Genomic DNA, 15715 nt, shown 5'->3' with positions numbered 1-15715 from the left:
AAAAAAACTCAACTATGCTATTCTGTTTCCTATAATTGACCTAACTATATCGTCACTACCTACTTTTAAAAAAAACTTGTATCTTCGTCTGTCAATGAAAATAAAATTGTAGTAAGTATGTATGGAATGCATATAGACTTACTGCGTTTTAACTTTGAGAAGCAGCTCAAGCAGCGTGAGATACGAGATTTTTTAAAAGTAGTGGCGATATGCCGAAGTTAACGGAATTAAATGAAAACACGGTGTATATTGACTTTTTTATATAATTTGTAAAATGTGTACGCATTCAGCAAACTGCTTCTGCGGGCCTAACGACAATCGCTGACGCTAAACGCCGATCGGAACGCTGTCTGGCTTTGTCGCGCCAATATGGAAGAGCGATAGAGATAGATAAGATATACGACGATAACGATATTATCGTAAGCGTTTGTGTATTTGTTACGTATCATGGACGGAATAAATCCTATGTCGGATTTGGCCGCATGACGATACATAAAAAGAATAACATACATACATACATACATATAATCACGCCTATATCCCATAAAGGGGTAGGCAGAGCACATGAACTACCAAGTTTCAGTGCCACTCTTGGCAAAAAGGTGTTGAAAAAAATCGAAATTGTGACATTGCAGTGACAGGGTTGCCAGCCTCTCGCCTAATACTTTAAAAATAATAATACTTTAACATATTGAATTCATAAACAAATAATTGTAAGGTGAACCTAACTTTATTTGTTACTTCTTAGACCTTGAGAAATGCCCTTAATCTACAGTTAAACATCTGTATAAATACCTATGTATTGTATATTAAGACAATAGTTGAAATTTTATAAACACCTACCTACATATAGGTACCTACTTTTATTATTTATACTTGTTTAAAATAGTTTAAATCTATTTACGAGTATATTTCCAGCATTTATAGTAACTAAATCCAACCTACAATCTACATTCATGAATAATAATCGGTTGGGCCCATTGCCCTAGATATGAAAAAAAAATTATATTACTATCGTCAACTGGAAATATTCACTATATGTGAACTTTATCTAAACGCTGTAAGGTCGAAATTGGGATTCATGAATGTTGTACTTAGTTTGAAAGGGCAGCCGTGACACAGTATTGGACAAGATAGTTTTAACGTTAAATGTTTTACCTAAAGTTTTGTGGTTGTGTAGAAAATATTGGAATATTAGTAGTATTGGAACGTCAGTGAGGGTCATAACTCATAATGTACCTATACACATGGTTTCCTATCTCGGCAGCGGGAACCACAGATGTCATATATACCATAGATCAAGCAAACGTATCTACTTAGCGTGTCAAATGAACTCAGTGAAATCCACTGAGTTGTCCGTCTTTACTCGCAGCTTGCAGCTTTCGGGCGTCAATTTTTGTAAGTTGAAGTCAACCAAAACATAAAAAATGCCTCGTTACGTGATATTCAATTGCAACAACACAAAAATTATGAACAATCAAGAGCCTGAGACATATTTAAAATTACAGGCAAGAATCAACTTCAGTACAAAATTTGACACGCTCGGCCCCTATACAAATATATGAATTTGTTTCTTCTATCTAAATTAAGTTCTGTGGCGGGAACCAACATTTTCCTTCCTCTGTTTTGTGTTGCAGGTCGCAGAGTAAGAAGAGATGTTTGTAGATTTGTACCTTAATAAAACATTTTTTTCAACTTAGTCTGCGTGATTGGTACCACATTTCAGCTTTCTAGTGCCAACGATCGCTGAGATTATCCGCGGACAGACGGACGGACAGACATGGCGAAGCTATAAGGGTTCCTAGTTGACTACGGAACCCTAAAAATATGTGAAAATGTCATCTCAATCGAATAGTGGGAGGTATATTATTACTTATTAGATAATTTTAATCAATTTAGTCTGCAAAATTTGACCTGAACAAATACAAGTATTTCAAGAAGAATAAAACAACATGAAAAAAAAAAAGTCTGATTCGCTATTACATATTGTATTTATAGGTCCTGTCAGATTTAATTTGGCTTACCTTCTTCAGCCAGCTGTTTTCTTAAGACGATACGGTACATGTCAATTCTCCGTACTAACGCTCTCGACTATTTCCTCCCTGGTTTTTGAAGATAGAGCAATGATTTTTTCAACACAGATTATTATTATTTTTATCTGTGTCGGACCGTTTTGATTTTTTTGCTATTTTTATTTTAAAAGACGCTAGAGCCAATCAAAAATTTCTAAAAACGGCCTTTTTCAATATGGCTCAAAAAAGGTGTGATACTCAATATCGGTAACAATTAGCCAAAAAATCTAAACGGTCCGACACAAATTATTTCATTGTTATTCAGATTCTCAAATTTCGTTTCGTTTAAATAAGTTTAGAAGGAGGAAACAGTCGAGAGCGGAACCTCGATTTTGAAGATTTTTTCGCAATATCTTTTAACTGAGTTGTTCTTAATGGACATTTTTTTTTTCAATAAATCTAGTTAATAACACTATTATATTTAACTGAAATTCCCAAATTGAAAGGGGGACTCCTTTCCATTTTTGCATTTTCGCTCCCGTACCGTCTTAAGTAAGCCTGGTCTATAGATAGACTTGACTTGACTTGGCGGGCGGTCAAGGTGGTGTAACGGTTTAGCACGTCAGCCCGCGATAGCTGGAGACCCGGGTTCGATTCCCGGCTTCGCCACCAGTGGGCTTGATCGATTTTTCTTTTGTGTATGGTATCTATTTAAGTTAATATCAAAAAAATCAAAACGGTTCGACACAGATAAAAACAATAATAATCTGTGTTGAAAAAATCTTTGCTCTATCTTTAAAAACCAGGGAGGAAATAGTCGAGAGCGTTTGTATGGAAAATTGACCCCTCCTACCTGTATCGTATATGTCGCCTTGCACGGCACCGTATGAGACGTCTAGCTAATCCATATAAATTTACATCGTTGGTTCTAGTGATGTGCAAGTTGCAGAAACTTTCCAAAAAATCTTAAATTTCTTGAAAAATTCACGAAATATAAAGGGAATTTAAATGTAGGAAATGGAAAGTTTCCATTCATACAATTGTCCATACAAAGTGTGGAAAGTTTCCAAAGTTTTCCTATGTGAAAATTTCAGAATTTTGGAAACATTCCGTGTGGTGACGGGTTAAGAATTTCACCACCCCCTTTCTTCCCGTGGGTGTCGTAGAAGGCGACTGTGGGATATGGGGTAAATTGTGGCGTAGGCGAGAGGCTGGCAACCCGTCACTGCAATGTCACAGTTTCGTTTTCTTTCAACCCCTTATTTGCCAAGAGTGGCACTGTAACTTTAGCAGTTTCATGTGCTCTGCCTACCCCTATATGGGAAACAGGCGTGATTGTATGTATGTATGTATGTACATCAGTAGTTGGTTCATATACCTAAGTAAATTTTACGTTGTGATTTTTTAAATATCACTTACGGTCTTACATGCGACTAGTTACATACATACATAAATACAATTACACATGCCAATGCCGTCATATCATGTTGACGTAGATGCATGTTGTTGAACAATTATCAGGCATGCGGACCATGCGGTGTTATACCTATAGGTTTTTAGTTAGGTTTAATGGATTATGATTTACGATTTTTTATGTGATAGGAGGCAAACTGGAGGTATGATGTTAAGGACTGTATCGATAAGTATAAGGACAAAACAAACCTCGTCTAAATGTTGACATGTGCATAATTTTATATTATTATGTTCCGAGAGTATGATCTGAAGGTATTGGTAAGCACTATTTAATATAAGAAGGTATAATTTTTATTTTATTTTAGAGACTTTATGGTACTTTCATTAAGGTCTAGCAAATAAATTTCGGACAACCCCTATCTGGCTTAATTTGAGAATATTTCAATGACTGTTTGCACGATTTCAACAAACAAAGGTTAATATGCTGCCAAAATATATTCTTTAAAGAGTCCTCTTCATGGTTTTTCAATTGGGTACTTGCAGAATAAATGCGGTGAAATTATATAATTAAAAAAAACGCTATTTTGAGCAACGTTCCGGATTGTCGTAAATTTTTGATGCAAGCAGGATGAGAGAAACAGATAAAAAAATTAGCCATAGGCCAAAGTCTAATTGACATTCACGGTGTTTGAACAGTGCCTAAACCAAATCGATATAAACAGTGTATGATAGTTAAATTCGACATCAAAGTCGGAGTTAGAGGAAGCACCATGCCACATTCTCTAAATGGCCGCCATACACAGATCCTGAACTTTATTTCTTAAAAATAACTATGGCTAGACTATGTCCAGATATTCTGCTTTGTGGATCATATGTCGTTGAGGTTCACACAGTACAATTTTTTTTCGCAATCGTATCGTTTTTTACGCACTTTGTGAATTTTCTAGTAGCATTTGTCCGGAATCGTAATTGTTACTCGTATTGGTCACAGTTTCGTTTTCTTTCAACCCCTTATTTGCCAAGAGTGGCACTGAAACTTGTGTAGTTTCATGTGCTCTGCCTACCCCTTCATGGGATACAGGCGTGATTGTAAGTATGATTGTATGTATGATAGGAGGCAAACTAGCTGACTGGTCGCTTGATTGTAACCGATCTTTTGCCACCCATGGACACTCGAAACACCAGAAGGGTTGGAGGTGCGTTGCCAGCCTTTTAGGTGGGTGTACAGCTGGCAGTCCTCAACTGTGCGTTTCTCCAGAAACTTCCTGCCCCGCACAGCTAAACTGTGGAATGAATTGTCGCCTGCGGTATTTCCGGACCGATACGAGAAAAGAGCGTACACCCACCTTAAAGGCCGGCAACGCACCTCCAACACTTCTGGTGTTTCGGGTGTCCATGGGCGGCAGTGATCGCTTACCATCAGGCTACCTGTCTGCTGGTTTGCCTCCTATCCCATAAAAAAATGTGTGGGTTACACCCACTAGGTCCCACTACTTCGATTTTTAGTATTGTCAATATTCCAACAACCAAACATCAGAATTATTCGAGACTAGTGCCGGTGAGAAAAGTTATATCACGATGAATGACAGTAACTTAGTATTAAGACAATTTCCATACTTGAAGTTTGGATTTAAGTATCATTTTCTTTCACTAATTGTTATCTTAGCTATCCCGTCTTTTGATTGAGCGGTACGGATCGAACAATCCTCAAAGATTTCACAGCGTACAGCTACATCTGTTGGACCATATATCTCGGTCGTAAGGTTTTCTTTTATTCATTTCGCCGATGTACAGTCAGAACAATAGGCTTGCGTAAACACGTTGCGTCACGTTCGAATGGTTCAAAACAAGATGTTGACACAAGTGAATGAGTGACATTATGACTTGGTAGCACTTGGTAGCATGTTGGTTACTAATGTAGACCAGCCCCTCTAGCACAACTTGTTTTGTCGCGCGCGCGTCCATACTTGAAGTCGCGCTTGATGTATGGACTCGCGCGCGACATGGCAAGTTGTGCTAAAGGGTCTGTAGTACCTCGTGTTGACACTGATAAATTCTTTAGTGTGTACTAGACCGCCAGGCGAACATTCCGTCAGTCATCGCGTCCCGCGCGATACTTCGTCCGAATGATGAACCTTCGTGAAAGCCAGCTGGCACTTCGTAACGTCAGTGTGTTCAGGAATGGCTTTAAAATTATGGCATCCACAGAAACATGTAACAAAAATGTGTAAATTCAGTCATCGCCTACCTTGTCATGTTGTTGTGATGTTAGAAACTATTATGAACAAAAACAATTGACAGCCGGTTGTAAAGCGGTGGAAAAATCGTCAGCTGTGGCACAGTATAATAAAGAGTACTATCGTACAGTATGGCCACTCCCGCTCCCCGCTGAAAGTGCCGCCCACCCCCTCTCGGTTACCTCACAGTTACCGCCTGTCAAAAACGCGAACAGTCGACCTGTCATATGTCACTCATACAAGCATAGTACGCGTTCACCTACACGAGCTTAGACTGTGTGCTAGGAACGCGCCTCTTTCATATATTTGATTGCCAATGTCCGAGGTGTGGCTGTGGGTTATTTCACCAGTGATATTGGCACTTGACACTGACAATTATGTATGTACCTATTTCTGGGTCGATAAGCATCAATATTTTCTTGTTGGACAGACGATGTGAAATAGGCCACAATGGCCACATACATATTTTTTGCACTCTGTCCACATCTATGTTTAATATCTTGACTGTACCTCCCAAACCTAAAGGAACCTTACTTTTCTCCAATTATGTGGTGTTTATCACAGGGTTGCATTATACGAGTGTTTGCACAGCTTTCTGCTAAATAATATGACAGTAGTAGATACATGGTAGGAAATAGTATTTTATACAATCGTGATATAATACAAAGCTTTTCAGTCGAGTACCATGTTTAGGCCACGAAGCTTGCTGAGTGGCCTAATAGTACGGTACGAGAGTGAAAAGCTTAATTATATCACTATTGTATACAATACTTTTTCTACGAGTCATCATCTTCATCATCAATGGACGGAAATATCATCATTCATGCAAGTTAAAATCAATGTTAATAGAGTCGTTCACCGTTGTATCAACATCGAATTACCTAGTAACCAATTGTTTGTAATAACCGTCTCTGATTGGCCGATAACGCGACAGATAAAAAAAATGTGTTTCAGATGCAGGAAAATTTGCCAGGTATCGCAAATTAGTATAGAAATTGTATGAAGTTCTATTTTGGAAATTATTACAGTTAACTAAAGTCAACTATAATGAGCTTATTATAATTGAGTCGGAACTGCCATAGAGTATCCAACACTGAAAAGTTAGCACTTATAGTTTAGTCTGTGGTGTCCTAATTGACAGATTACAGTCGACAAGTAGAAAAACATACTTTATAGATTTTATAATGTAGATAATGTGTAAGAAATAAATGATTTACCAAATAGGTTGTTCGCATAAATGGGAAGATACAAATGTACGCGATTAAATTAATTGTTGATAATGATTAAATTAAGTGATGTCTAAATATAACTGTAAGACTACTGTAACTGGTACTGTAAGAGAGACGGCCTATTGGTGAAGGGCATCCATATATTTGAAACGCTCTTTTTCTCAATATTTTTTTTTATTTCACAAACAACCACTCACAATCGCTGCTTCTATATGAGTGCGCCGTAAAGTGTTCGTTCTCCTTGACGTTTTTCTATTATTCCAAATTCAAATCGGGGACTGCCAGTCAGCGAACATCAAAATGCTGTAAAATGTTTCATCCCGTGTATGAAACAGTACGTATACATTTCCTGGCAAAGTTTAATTATGTTTTCCATGTGTCCTTTCCCTAGACACACAGTCACACATAATGATATTTTGGTTTCGCAGTTACTGAATTGTAGTCACCTCTGAAGCGTTTTTAATCCGCTTAGCTAACTTTTAATGCTGTCTGTACTACCGGTGGTCTCAGTAGGTTCTATGTCAAATTGCCAAATCAAGAGTGAACAAGCATCTTCAGGGCGAACTCACTCCATCGTAGGCCACGTCTTTGCCTTTGGCTAGTCTGTGGCCAAGAGCAAGCCCATTTATAATTGATAAAAAAATGCCAATGTTGTCATAGTTACACAAATTCCGCTAATATTGTATTATCATTCAGGTCAAGTTCAATAACAATTCAGGCGAAAAGATATTATCTTCGCGTTTTATAATGTTTACATTAGTCAATGTCAAGGAAAAACGTTTAGTTAATGTACATTTATATAATTAAGTTAGTCATAATGTTAGAGGTTATGACAACTTAGTGGTTATATTTAAAATGTCCTTTGTTATATGAAAAGAAAAAACATATGTATTGATTTTTAGGTTTAAATTTGGTCAATGGCCTCTAACATCAATAATCAATAATATAAATAGGTCAATGACAACAAAACATAATACTTACGTATACAAAAAAGTGTTTTATCTACCTATCTATTTATACATACTTTTAAATCCGATTAACCTAACATTACATTATGAAAACAAATGTATGTATTAGGTAGAAGTATGCCAAGGCCATAACCTCCATAATTCATCTTTTCAATTATTAACAAGAAAGAAATCAATAATGGCGCGTGGCTGAAGAATGAAAAAATAATAATATTACTGCAGGCAAAATATCGGAAAAATCGCTGTTATCAAAGGCCGTAGCAGGATAAGGGAAGAAAAAATGCCCTTTGATGTTTAGAAGCTGTTTTTTTTTCTATAGTTACTTACACTTAGTAGTATGATTGTGCAAAGTTTTGTTGAAAAATTCCTTGTGGTTCAGCTGGCAGAAAAAAAAACCAAATTCATGAAATATGATTTTTCTCTAAAAGTATTTAACTCTATCATACAATCTTTTTTCATTTTGGTTAACTAAATAGTACTTATAACCTGGAAGAAATTTGAGTCTCCAACTATAATATTTCTGCAAAAAGTACGTAAGTCAACATTTCAAAAAATTTTTTTTTTTAGTTTCTGAAGGAGGGACCACTCTAAATGATACTTCTAAAAAAGCCTTATTGAATGATCTGTCAGTCATATAAGTTTGACAGTTAAAATCGAAAAGCAACAGTGTCAAAATTAAAAAATAATGTTGGTTGGATTTTGTTACATTTTATTGTTATACCATTCTAACACCGCCAAATAACTTAAAAAGTTATTTCCTGATCGAATGTGTAAAAATAAAACAAATTTTCGACAATATTTGCTTCAATAAGATATACAGGGTATATTTTGATAGCGGGATATACAGGATATATTTTGAAAAATATTTTTTTCATATAAATTGTATGGGAAATGTTTTTCTCGATTTGTGGATTTTCTAGCCGGATTTTTTTTTTGGTTTCATACAAACTTTTGATCCTTGAGAGGAATGGGATCTTTTAGCATCAAAAAAGAGTTTGTGAAAAATGACTTTTTTTCTCACACCCCATGTTTTCAATCCATCATGTTTTTTCCAAAATCTGTAAACGCCAATCTTCATCAATTTGAAATAGATGGAATGTCTCCTTAGACCATTTTTGCGTAGCAGCACGGGATCTGGTAGCTGCCCTCACTGACCCGCTATCAAAATATACCCTGTATATCTTTTTGAAGCCAATATTGTCGAAAATTTGTTTTATTTTTACACATTCGATCAGGAAATAACTTTTTAAGTTATTTGGCGGTGTTAGAATGGTATAACAATAAAATGTAACAAAATCCAACCAACATTATTTTTTAATTTTGACACTGTTGCTTTTCGATTTTAACTGTCAAACTTATGTGACTGACAGATCATTAAATAAGGCTTTTTTAAAAGTATCATTTAGAGTGGTCCCTCCTTCAGAAACAAAAAAATTTTTTTTTTGAAATGTTGACTTACGTACTTTTTGCAGAAATATTATAGTTGGAGACTCAAATTTCTTCCAGGTTATAAGTACTATTTAGTTAACCAAAATGAAAAAAAGATTGTATGAAAGAGTTAAATACTTTTAGAGAAAAATCATATTTCATGAATTTGGTTTTTTTTTTCTGCCAGCTGAACCACTGGGAATTTTTCAATAAAACTTTGCACAATCGTACTACTAAGTGTAAGTAACTATAGAAAAAAAAAACCAGCTCCTAATCATAAAGGGCACTTTTTCTTCCCTTATCCTGCTACGGCCTTTACTTACTTTTACATTTTACTATTTATTTCAAGCAATATGCTTACAGCACTGACACTAACAATTTAAAATTAATCAAAACAATATACAATATTGATATAACATATCAACATTGTATATTACATTGAAAATAAATAAATTGCTTGAAACAAATAGTAAAATGTATACATATTATGTATAAATTATAGTGTGTCACAGGTGTGGTGTGTTTCCCAGAACTTTGTAGATTACTTTAATACAAAACAGGTTACTTAATATCACTCTAGATGGCACTGTGTCGTGACCGGTGATTTCTGCATCGCGCCAATAAAATGTTTTATTACGATGGTATGTATATATAACTTGGGACTTAATAAGGTAAGCTCAACAGAAAATGTACTATCAGCTGCAAAAGTGCATGACGAATTTATCAATGAATTCATTCATAATTTTTCCATGCACTTTTGCTGCTGATAGTACCTATGCTTGTTTCTGTTAAGTGTATAGCCAACAAGCCAACATTGTATAAAAGTAGCCATTTTGAAGAATTGTAATACTATGAGGTATTATTATGTTATGAGTGCACTGCATAGGTGCTGCAAACGAAGGACGGTAGAGTCACCGGCATAAATAAGAGATTTCTATACCTTGTCGCTTTCAATCGTTTGACAATTTCGTATGACATTTCAAACAAGACGTTAATGTTACAAGGTATTGAAAATCCTATATGGAATAATCATATAATGGAAGTCGCACGCTCATATCACAAGTATTTACAGATTAAAAAATAAGAACACCGTAATCTAAAGTTCAACATAACATAGTATCTTACTGATAACTTTATTATATTATCACGTTATAGTTATGTAGCAATGCAATAAAGGTTAAAAAGTTGTGATAATTATCTAGAGTAGATAACTGACTTTTTTTTGTTCATGATATCATCCATTGATTGGAACAGATGTGCATACAAAGTTCAATAAAAGTGTCTTTATGTATATGTCGCAGTAAGATAGATAAAGCCGTTATATAGTTATAACTCTAGGAATATAATTATACGTCGTAACATAGTTAAACGAAAGCGATTAATTGCTATCTTACTAGGAATATAACTATAATACGTTACTAGTTTAGTCATATAGTTATATGACTGGATTGAGTTTAGTGAAATGATTGTAGGCAGGAGTGCGGCGGTGCGGCGGAGGTATAGTTATAACCCTAGGGATATAATTATATGCCGTAACATAGCTAAACAAAAGCAATTCATAACCATACGTACCATAGTTACGTACGATTCACGTGCGAAGGGAAAATTCTTAACTCGTGTCGATTTAAAATACTTCCTTCGGTCGTGTTTTAATTTAATTTATCGCCACTCGTTTCAGATTTCCTCTTTTCCGAACTTGTATACTAATTTTTATATTAAAGGAAAAAATGGAAAAATTTACGCTTCCGGCGGGACTTGAACCCGCATCATTTGCAATCCGTGCAAGACTCTTAACCAATTGAGCTACGGAAGCCACGCCGGACATCGCAAATCTTTCCATGCCTTTCCAGTACACACGTCTTGGGGTGGGGGGGATTGCAAATGATGCGGGTTCGTCCCGCCGGAAGCGTAAATTTTTCCATTTTTTCCTTTAATATAAAAATGTGTAGAATAGTTAGCAGACGTTTCTGCTTGTTAAAAATAAATTTTGTATACTAATAATGTACAGTCAACCAATTGGAACCACTGTAGAACTATGTCATAGTGACGTTATAAATCAGATTGTAAGAAATATCTTACTGCTTGTCATTTTGACATGGTTGTAGTGGCCTAGGTTTCCAATTGGTTGTTACTATTTAGATGCACGTGTAATACTCGTATACTATTTAGATTTAGGCATACATAAGCTACAGATGCGAAAAGGGTTTCCTTCGTATTTTTCCGGAAACGTTCGTATGTGTCATGCTAGTTCAGTCAATCTCAGTACATCTTGTACTGACTGACTGAAATAGCATGACACGTTCGTACGTTTCCGTAACAATACGATGGCAAATCTTTTCGCACTACATCTGTAAACTATAATAAGTAAATATGGCATAACATATCCGGATAAGTTACTTTGAAATGATTCAAAACAACAATACAAGGATAATATGGAGGTATAGAATTGCGATGTGACCGCCATAACAGCACGATTCTGCGTAAATAATAATTAAATCCGGATGCACCGTAGGTACACTTAGCGAGGCGCCAGCGATGCAAAAACAAAAGGTCTTCAGCCTCCGCCACACATAAAGCGTTTTGATAGCGTAGCGTTAGCTCAGCGCAATGATAGCGGTGCGCCGGCGGAACGCTGGCGTTCCGCTCGCAATCCGCGCTCGTTAGTTCCCGCCGGCGTCCGCTGGGCGCAACGCCAGCGTTCGTCCGGCGCACCGCTATCGCCGTCCGCCTACGCTATCAAAACGCGCATGTGTGGCCGAGCTTTTACCATCATATCAAAAAAAATACGTAGCCTACAAGGTGTACTACAGAAGTACAGAGGCCGGGACAAAAGGGGTTGCCGGACTTGCCGGCCGAAGACAGACGGACGAGCGAAGCGAGACCAGATACGTATGAGGCGGGCAACCTCTTTATTTCCCGCCGAGGTATATACATGGTTGACTGGTAGAGAATGCCTCAAGGCATTAAGTCCGCCATTTGTACTATTTTTTTACAATTGTGCAATAAAGTTTAAATAAATAAATACATAGGTAAAACCTATTAGGTATAGTAATTTTCTTATAGAAATAAATAAAATTGTACTGAATATAAAAATTTAATGGCTGTATCTCCTAAATCGTGCGTTGTAGCCACTTGTAGCGCAATAATAATCAAATTCGCGGTCCCCTGTGAAACTCCCTTAATGTAGCAATAAAAAAAGAAAAAAAAAACCAATTATATCGAAAAAAAATATCAAAACGTAAATATTGCTAAGACTCTACACAAGTTGCGGTCTGAGCGTCTGTAAAGCCCCTCTCAGTTTTATAAATTGCTAACTAAATACCTAGATGTTACGAGTATGACACAAATATCTGTGACTAGAAATTTAAAAAAGAAGATTTAGCCGGCCTACAAGATTTGTATAAAATTCCATACATCTTGTCCTAGCCGTACCTGAAACGTCATACTTTGTGGTCTATAGGAACATAACATCAATATTTCGTAGGGTTGAAAGACTTCACTACCCGGCTTTATATACTTACGACGCTGTTATCCTAATGAAACTCGCAAGGTCAATGACGATTATATGTCTTCCATAATTCTAATGCAGTAAGATGCATTATCGCCGGGTTGGCATTACGATACGAGGGCATTATTCAAGACGGTTGAACGGTGGTTATGTAACAGGAAAATCGCAGTAAGGCTTCTAAGTTCTGCCTCGCTGTGACGTCACGTATATTGACCTGATTAATACTAAGACTGCCAGCGATACTACAAATTTATATGTTAGAGGTATAAGTTTTAAGTAAGAGATGTTGGAAAACTACAACCAACCAGTTAAAAACTTCAGCCAGGGCCGTATAGCCATAGAAATTATTAGGATTGACGATGACGGTCCATTGCGTGCGCTACCACAGAATATATAATAGTACAAGTACAGAAGGCCCACTGCTTTGATGTTCACGACATGCCGCCTTTTTAAATGCCTACAAAATTCTTACAAATCAACGAGCCGCACGTGCGCGGCGCCCGGCGATAGGGTTGCCTATGGACTAAAACGAATTAATACTCAGATAAAATGTTATACTATTATATTCAAGTCTTGGGTACTTTCTAGGTATATATAGTATTTATATATTTTTGTTTGAGTTCCAACATCACAAGCCTTATTGACATTTTTTAGGGGAGTTAATCAGTTGTAGATCTGTTTAAAAATGTCCTATGGTATTTATTTTATTCATGATATCTATTTAACTAAGCATTATTAGCCATTCCACACGCGGACATCCCATATGAACCTTAAAAAAAAACTCGCGACGTAAAGTAACATTAGAAAGTGCAGACGTGCGTTCCGTGAGAACGCGCGCCACCCCTGATTAGGCCGCGAGCTCGCGGCCGCCGGCATGTACTTGTAGCGCGGCGATGGAATCGCGGAGTAAGCCGCCCTTGACGCTACCACAGATTATATCTTAGACTTTTAAACGAGCAATTCTTGTATATTTATTTATTTATTTATTTATTTATATATATATTTATTTACACTGACGATCTCGGAAACCGCTCTAACGATTTCGCAGAAATTTGTTATGTGGGGGTTTTTGGGGGTGAAAAATCGGTCTAACTTATCCTTAGGTCCCGGAAAACGCGAATTTTCGAGTTTTCATGCGTTTTTCTTCGCGCGCCATCTCGTGTGCAGTAGTTGTACTGTTAAGACCGAATTCTTTTGGTCGATGTAAGTACTATTTATTGCAAACACTAGATGGAGACACAGGTCAAGGCTCAAACGAATAGAAAATACACTATTTGAGTTCTTGTGGCGAAATGCGCGCCATCTCGTGTGGAGTAGTTGTGTTGTTAAGGCTGAGAATTCTTTCGCTCGATGTAGGTACTATTCATTTTTGAACTAGATGGCGACACATGTCAATGATACGAAACAGAACCGAGCGAAGCTCGGTTGCCCAGATATTATTATCTAATCTGTGATATACCTATATGTGATTTTTGACAACCCTAAATAGTCGATAGTGTCATGCAGCTTTGGGACAGCACAATTCGACCTTGAACTGCTACCAAACATCAGTTTTCTAGCAAGTGTCCTTTCTGTATGTACGTAATACGTAACGTACTTTTATTTATTCTGTCAATTCTGTGGTTCAGGCACTGGTCCCACCAAAAGCCAAGAAACGATGAGCTATCGGCGGTAGAAACGAACTAAAGATAGTCGCTCGTAAATAAAAGAGAGGGACTATATTTTGTTCGTTTCTATTCGCTTTTGGCTATTCATCTCGGACACTGACGATCAAATACATGGAGAGAGAGAGAGAGAGAGAGAGAGAGAGAGAGAATGGATAGTTCGACACTTCAGAACCCTCCTGCTTGGGTATCTGGGTGCGAAGCGTCTCCGCTGCGGTGGCTGTGTGGGGTCGCGCTCCCGTAAAAGGTTGCAGTGAAAAATCATATATATTAAGGAGGCGCGTTCCTAGCACACATACGAAGCTCGTGTACGTGAACGCGTACCATGCTTGTATGAGATATGAGGTCGACTGTTCGCGTTTTTGACAGGCGGTAACTGTGACGACGAGGGGGGTGCACTTTCAGCGGGGAGCGGGAGTGGCCATACTGTACGATATAGTACTCTAATACTTACTGTGCTTTTGGTGGGACTAGTGTATCTGCTAACCAATATTTGAAGCGAAGTGTATGCATGAGAAAATTGGTAATATTACCCATTATCAAACAAACGTTTACGGTAAACATTCTCATTAAATTGCCGATAGCTAAACGGAACAAAAACTGTAAACCGGATACTGCCGATACTGGACAATAACAACCATTTCAGCCTGATGATGTTTGCCAAATACTGATGAAGCCATACAAGACCTGGTTTAACATGGATCTTAAATCTTTGAAATAAGGTGTACTATTGATAAGTTATGAGTGTCTGCGATGGTCGGCCATTTTGATTTTTATCGTACTTTATACTTAAATAAGTTTATGACACGACGAGTAACGCGCCTAAAATAGATACTAAGCAATTAAGTCCACTGCCGGTGGCCGCGCTGCTCGGTCGCTTGCGTCGGAAACTATCGCATATAAATCCCTACAAAGCGGTGCGGCGCGACCCGGTCGCGGCTGCTGGGCAGCGGCTGCCGGGTCGCGACTGCTGGGATCCGAATGCTACCTTAATCAAACCCGGGTCTCCAGCTATCGAGGCTGACGTGCTCATCTCTACCACCTCGACCACCGATCTCTGAAGGTTTAGGAGCCTTTTGACCAACTGGGCAAGGAATATGTGCTTGCACTTGCTATATGAATCCTTTACAGGCCCCGTAGCCGAATGGCGTTTCTGCGACGCGAAACGCCGCAGAAATGTAGTCTGGCTCTGTCGCGCCAATACTCACGCGATAGAGATAGATAGCTACGAAAGAGATATTATCGTGAGCGTTTGT

At 37.5% G+C, this 15715-nt stretch overlaps 1 protein-coding gene and 1 non-coding gene across 3 annotated transcripts in view; both read left to right on the top strand.

The window, feature by feature from the left end:
* Positions 1-15715, top strand: part of LOC125228887 (cyclic AMP response element-binding protein A) — a 242443-nt gene that overhangs the window by 25183 nt on the left and 201545 nt on the right. The gene's annotated exons all lie outside the window — the stretch shown is intronic.
* Positions 2604-2681, top strand: Trnar-gcg. The gene has a single exon. It is a non-coding gene; the product is annotated as a tRNA-Arg (tRNA).

The sequence above is a fragment of the Leguminivora glycinivorella genome, chromosome 8 (genome assembly GCF_023078275.1).
Source record: "Leguminivora glycinivorella isolate SPB_JAAS2020 chromosome 8, LegGlyc_1.1, whole genome shotgun sequence".
Taxonomy (NCBI): Eukaryota; Metazoa; Arthropoda; class Insecta; order Lepidoptera; family Tortricidae; genus Leguminivora; species Leguminivora glycinivorella.
This window is presented reverse-complemented; position numbering and strand designations above follow the sequence as displayed.